Genomic DNA, 6,729 nt, shown 5'->3' on the forward strand with positions numbered 1-6,729 from the left:
GGACAAGCAGCATACAATTTTTGCTGCACTGAGTCACACATATTGTATTCTTCCATGGTACCCTCACCAGGATCAAGAGTGCTCAGCAATACTTTGCACTACCCCTGTTTGAATTCCCCCTTACTCACTCCAATTCACCACTCAATGGGGCAGCAGATCATGTTATACAAGTCGGCAATGAACAAGGTGTGAAAAGCTACTGCAGTGCTTTTCTCTGCACAGACAGCTGGAAGTCATTAGAAATGCACAACTTAATCTGTTATCTGCAGAGCAGGCAGATTTCATTTTGATCCACACTAACATGTTTTATCATGTTTGTACTCAGGGGCAGCCTGCTCTGCATCAACTAACAACAGCAGCTAGAGGCTCCAAAAAGCCTGACACACTGTACAGAACAACACAGTTTTTAAACTTTGCCTTGAAGACAAATGCATACAGTCGTAAATCTGTGCAAGGCTGGAACTCAGAGAGCAAAATACAGAATAGTGCATCACAACAGATTTATAGTGCAGCATAAAATTAACCTTTGCAACTGTAGATATAGCCAAAACAATGCAAGAAAAACTCAAAAATGTCTCATTTGCATTAAAACAACTGGAATACTAACATTTAATTTCATTATGTGAAATTTATTGAAGTTATTTAATACAAGTAGATGTACTTAAGCAGTTAAAGTAAGATTCCTATCATGTTAATTACCAGTAATAATGAGGATTTGTAATGCTAAATAAAACTAGATTTGATTTTTAAAAAGGCCAGCGTTCCACACTTCTATTTCTGATTATTCTTCATTTGTAATTACATCAAGAATTAAAAAGGAAACTGCACAATTCTTCTTATACTACTCTATACATTATCCCCCTCTCTATAGGGTAAACCAAATTGGTAGACAGCACAGTGATAAAATGTCTAAAAATAGAAATGTCATCTTACGCTAAGAGCAGCAGTGGTTCCTTGATGACGCCCTTAGTGACCCTGAGCCTCAGCACACTCTGGTGGATCACACAGGCATATACTAACTTGGTGCTGGGAACCTGGGAGTGGCCAGCCTTCTGGTGAGACCAGACTTTCCAATGCTGAGTAATCTCCTGTCTCTTTAGTTTGTAACCAACAGGAGATGATCATCAAAGAAACCACAGAGGAGAATGTGTATTTATGCTAGAAGAAATCTAGTCAGTGGTCATATCTGGAAATATCTGATCTGAGATTATTCAAGTAAATGGCACAGGACACTTAAGATAAGCTGTTTTACGGAAAGCATGAAATAATAAATAAGTCGTATTTGATTAATCTTACTTTAATACACAAAACTGTTGTCTGTGTGTTTGTTTGTTTGTTTGTTTGTCTGCAAACTGCTCCTACATGATCAGGATTTGAGCAGTAAAACTTTGCACAATGTTGCATCTTAGGTTTCTGAGGGTTCTCATCTATACCATGTATCATGATGTCATCATAATTCTGTGCAACCACCTAGCATTTGGCTAAAAGTGACCTGTTTTCACATTTTAGTACCCCTTTTTTAAATCATCATTGATATTTACACAAGTTATACAAGAAATATTATGGCACCATCATGATACTTGGCAACCACATAGAGATGGGTTAAAATGGCCTGTTTTTTTGTTTGTTTGTTTTGTTTTTTACCTATGTTGACCTACAAGCATCCCATCAATAGCATCCAATCAAATAGGGTGATCGTGGCTCAAAGAGTTGGCCGGAAGGTTGCTGGTTCGAGCCCCGGCTCGGACAGTCTCGGTCGTTGTGTCCTTGGGCAAGACACTTCACCTGGTGATGGCCAGAGGGGCCGATGGCGCGATATGGCAGCCTCGCCTCTGTCAGTCTACCCCAGGGCAGCTGTGGCTACAACTGTAGCTTGCCTCCACCAATGTGAGAGTGAATGAATAGTGGAATTGTAAAGCGCTTTGAGGGCCCCGAAAAGCGCTATATAAATGCAATCCATTATTATTATCATTTTAATTTTATGACAATAACATGTCATTTATATCTACAAATGCTCAGTAATGCAGATCATAATGCAAACATCTACTAAAAGGCTAAAAATGATCAACAATTACCACCCTGTGTAATACAAAATGGACAGATTTCTTCCTTCAAATAAAACTACACAGACTCAGCTACTGTAGCCATGGTTATTGTACAGCTGTTACAGTTTTTCTCAGTCGCTTTGGTGCGTTTCTCAGAACACCATTAACATTTGCACAGCAGTTAGTGCATTTCCCAAAACAATTAGTGCAAACTGCAAAACCTAGTGGATAGCCTGCAAAAGCACGTCACATGCACAGAATTGATTATCCATACCTCAAAAGCAAGTATCCATGTCAATGAAACTGTCAGTGCCATCAAAATGAAAAGTCTTGACACCATCTTTATGAACAAGATAGTCAAATGGCATTGTCATGTTTCCACTATGACAGTTTATAATTTCAGTGTTTCCCATTGCAAAAACAATTGGTGACACCTGAAAATGCTGACGACAGCACTATGGCCTACCTGTACAGCCATCTGAAATGTGCAGTAAAGTCACTGTAGATGTTATGGGAGTCTTGGGAGTAACTGAGACACTGAATACGTACGTTTCACATTTCCATTGTGTAGAAGTGTTTGTAATCCTACAGAATTGTGCAAAAGAAAAATATGCTACAGTCACTTGTGCACTGTAGAATACATGTAAACATAAAATCACCCATTTGGTAGAGCTGTGCACTAATGTGAACAATAAACAGCACATGTAACAGTACAGTAAATCATTCTGGCACATCCAGACGTTCCTGTCTGTCTGGCCACATATTTTCATCTACATCACAACAGATGTTATCCCTCGCAATGCAGCGAGGAAAGTATCTCCTGGAGTGGCGAATCCATCCTCTGCAGGACCCTGCTGTGATGTCGTCACATGCTGCATCCATGGCTGCTAGCAAGGCCATTTGCTCATGTGGATTTAATTTTTCTTGAGTACTCTGTCAATTGTTGAAATTGAAACAGATTCAATATTGCCAAATACCGTGTAATTCTCTATGACAGCGCTTTGTATGTCTCTCAGCTTTATTGCATTGTTTGCAATGACCATTGCACAAATGGCTTCTTCTTGCTGTGGGGTAAAAAGGGGCCCTCTTCCGCCTCCGCGAGGTTGTCTTACAATCCTATGTGGTGCAGAGTGAACTTTTTGTGAAATTGCAAATACAGTACAGTAACATGTGATGTGTCTGAGATGGCACAGTACAGTACAGTGTATTACTGTTTGCATACCTGTTTTCCCTACGGAATGTTTGAATGATTGAACTGACAGTAGTTCTTCCAATATTGGGTTGCACCCTTCGACCAGCCTCCTCCATGGTGAGGCCGTGATTGACAACATGGTCCACAATTGTAGCCCTTATTTCATTAGGAATCCGCCTATATCTGCCTCTTCTCCCTCTTCCCCTTCCCCTTCCTCCCCGCATCCTCACCCCTCTTCCACGGTGCTGACCTTCCATTTTGTGTCACAGAAGTGTAGAAATGGTACACACTAGCTCCTGCGCAGTTTATATATGCTTGCCAATTGGGGATTCACAGGATTCATCCATAATTGACAGTGAACAAGTTGTTTGTCATTGGTTACAACTAAACTTTCACACGCCTCCTCATGAGTGACAGCTGTAATTCACCCGAGATCAATTGTTCAATTTCGGAGACATTTCCAGGAACAATGATACAGAAAGGTATAGGATTTGCTTGACAGATGGCCAATATTTGGCATGTGATAACTAGTTCAACAATTTTGTGTGTGATGACTCAAGCAATGGATGTATGACTATTAGTTTTATTGGGAACGACTATTCAGCATCCATAGGTATGATTACTTTTGACTGACATGACATAAGCAAATGGAAATGTCAGAAAGCAGCAGGGAAATGTATGGAAGCAACTGATTCATGTCCAAAATCATTTGCAGTTTGTTCAGAGAGAGGAGAAATTGCTACTATGATGTGCACAAATGACTGAGTGTTGTGGAGGTTGAACTAATAGTTATGAGAATTTCAATTCTGATCTGAGAAACGCACCAAAGCGACTGAGAAAAACTGTAACAGGGTTAGGGATTGGAGCAGAAAAATCCCTGATGGTGGTGCAACTATAGATAGATAGATAGATAGATAGATAGATAGATAGATAGATAGATAGATAGATAGATAGATAGATAGATAGATAGATAGATAGATAGATAGATAGATAGATAGATAGATAGATAGATAGATAGATAGATAGATAGATAGGGCCGACTTCATCCAACCTCCAGAAAGGTTTTCAAACATGTGGTAAACATTGTGAAGGGGTCTATTTTAATACAAACTATGATCTTTTCCCAAACCAACCCAAGATGTTTTGGTCAACCAAAAAGAGACTGGAGAAGAGCATAATCAACAACAACAAAAAATAGCTGGAATCTTTCAATCAAAAGACGGTCATGCACAGGATACAAACCACAGTCTCCTTGGGTAAAGTCATGTGCTAGTATTTTTTATCCCAACCCAAAAGGAGTCTTTGTTGAGCTTTTATTTGGCAAACATTCACATGTTGCTTGAGGAAACAACCTATTCTGTCTCTGAGGTATATAAATGTGTTCATGTAGTCTTGTGTGCAATTGTTGCTTCAAAAATTATGTTCTCTCCTCATTGATTTCTGACTTGTGATACAGCACTTATCCCTAAGCCTTTTTCTAGTGATTCCTGATTAGTACAACAGTGTGCACACACATAATATATCCAGAATTTTGTGCAGCAGAGTGTAGATTTTCTTTTATTCTTACTGGTTAATTATTACACAACCCATTGTTTTTACTGACCCAGTGCAACAGGAAAAGGAATGTTGTTGTCTGGACTTCTTTAAGTTTTCTGTAGACGTTTCACCTCTCATCCGAGAAGCTTCTTTAGTTCTAAGCGCAGTTGGTGGAGAGTTGCCCTGGCTGTGTGGTTGAGATCATTGTCTTGCTGAAACGTCCACCCGAGTTTCATCTTCATCATCCTGGTAGATGGCAGCAGATTTTTATCAAGAATGCCTCGGTACTTTTTTCCATTCATCCTTTCTTCAGTTATATGAAGCACGCCAGTGCCATATGCTGAAAAACAGCCACACACCATCATGCTCCCAAGTCAAAACCTCACTGTTGGTTTGGTGTTTTTGGGGTGATATGCAGTGCCTTTGACCTCCAAACATGCCGTGTATTATGGCATTCAAAGACTTGAATCTTGGTCTCATCTGACCACACTATATTCTCACAGCATTTCACAAGCTTATCTGTATGTTGTTCAGTTATCTTTAAATGGGTTAGGGTTAACATGTCTTCAACATGCTTCTTTATCACCGACAGTGCTCACCAGAACCTTCAGTAGTGTAAAATTCTTCTGTAACTGGTTTTACCCTTCACGAGATGTTTAATGTGTACCACCTTGGTAATGATACACCCTTTTATAGGCCAAGCAGCTGATATTTATTTGCAGTAAGTGGCAGGAATACTTTATATCTGCTGATAGATTTCAGCTCGTGACCTTTAATGCTTTTTTGCACCTCCCTTCTTCATGTGTTTAATACTTGTTCCCTGTTTGATTTCTCATTATTGCACATAACTTATGGAGATCTATAGTTTGATAATTTTTTTGCATGTGTGAATGGGAAGGGTTCTTATAGGCATCTGCTGAGAATTTCATGTCAATAGCACCTTTAGAAATATATTTACTTAGAAAATTGGTGACATATTCGATCCTTATTTTGCCCGTATCAGTGCTATCTCCAACCATTATCAAAACACTAAATGAGGGAATTTGTTTTAGAAGAACGGCGCTCCACCTCTTGGTGTTGTTCCAGAGACTTGTCCCCTTTAATTAGATCTCTCTCTGTATGGAAAATGTAAATGCTTCAGTATGACAACAAATTCTGTAACTTCTTTTTATTAACAAGTTCGCCTTTAGGCAATAATATGGGAAAAAGGCAGATCAAAGACAGCTGAAATCAGTTAAAAGCCTCCTTTGTATTTGGCTGTTCATCACTGTAAGTGATTCCCATGATATGGCCCCACAGTCTCAGGCAAAGGGAATAAAGGCCTTTTAACAGATTCTTGCATTGCCCTCTTTTTCCTTCGTGATCAGAAGACATTTTTGCACAAAACTCAACCCCATAATATTTAACATTTATATCTGGGACGAACTCCAATGTCCTGTCCTTTAAAAAAAGAGAAGGGATGAATCAGTTTGAAGTCTGTTAATAAACTAAATGAATCTGGTTTGCCCAAATTGGAAAATCATATATCTGCATGAAACCATCATTATGTCATCTGCCCATACAGTGCCATCGCATTTGCCAGCATATTAAAACTTGTGAATGGGCTAAAAAGTAACATTAATGAAAGGTTTGCTTGTCTTTATTATCACTTTGCTGATTCTCACCTCTACAAAAAACATGACTATAAATTTGGCTTCTTACTCGTATCGACCAACATTTACAGCGTCTGGCAGCTGTTGCTAAATTTTAAGTAACTGTGTGAGGACAACATAAAACAGCTCTATGAGAATCTCTGATTTAACTCTGTAACTTCTGTCGGTGCTGTGCTTTTTTGGAAATCGAATTTCCCAGAGGAACCCACCCGAGGGATTAATAAAGTTCTATCTAATCTAATCTGATTTGGTGCCATCACTTTGAAGCTCAACTATACTGAGTCATTTTTAGTCAACTCATACG

Source organism: Copadichromis virginalis, linkage group LG13, assembly GCF_057382275.1.
Source record: "Copadichromis virginalis isolate Kocher_CV1m ecotype Utaka linkage group LG13, C_Virginalis_male_GT1.1, whole genome shotgun sequence".
NCBI lineage: Eukaryota > Metazoa > Chordata > Actinopteri > Cichliformes > Cichlidae > Copadichromis > Copadichromis virginalis.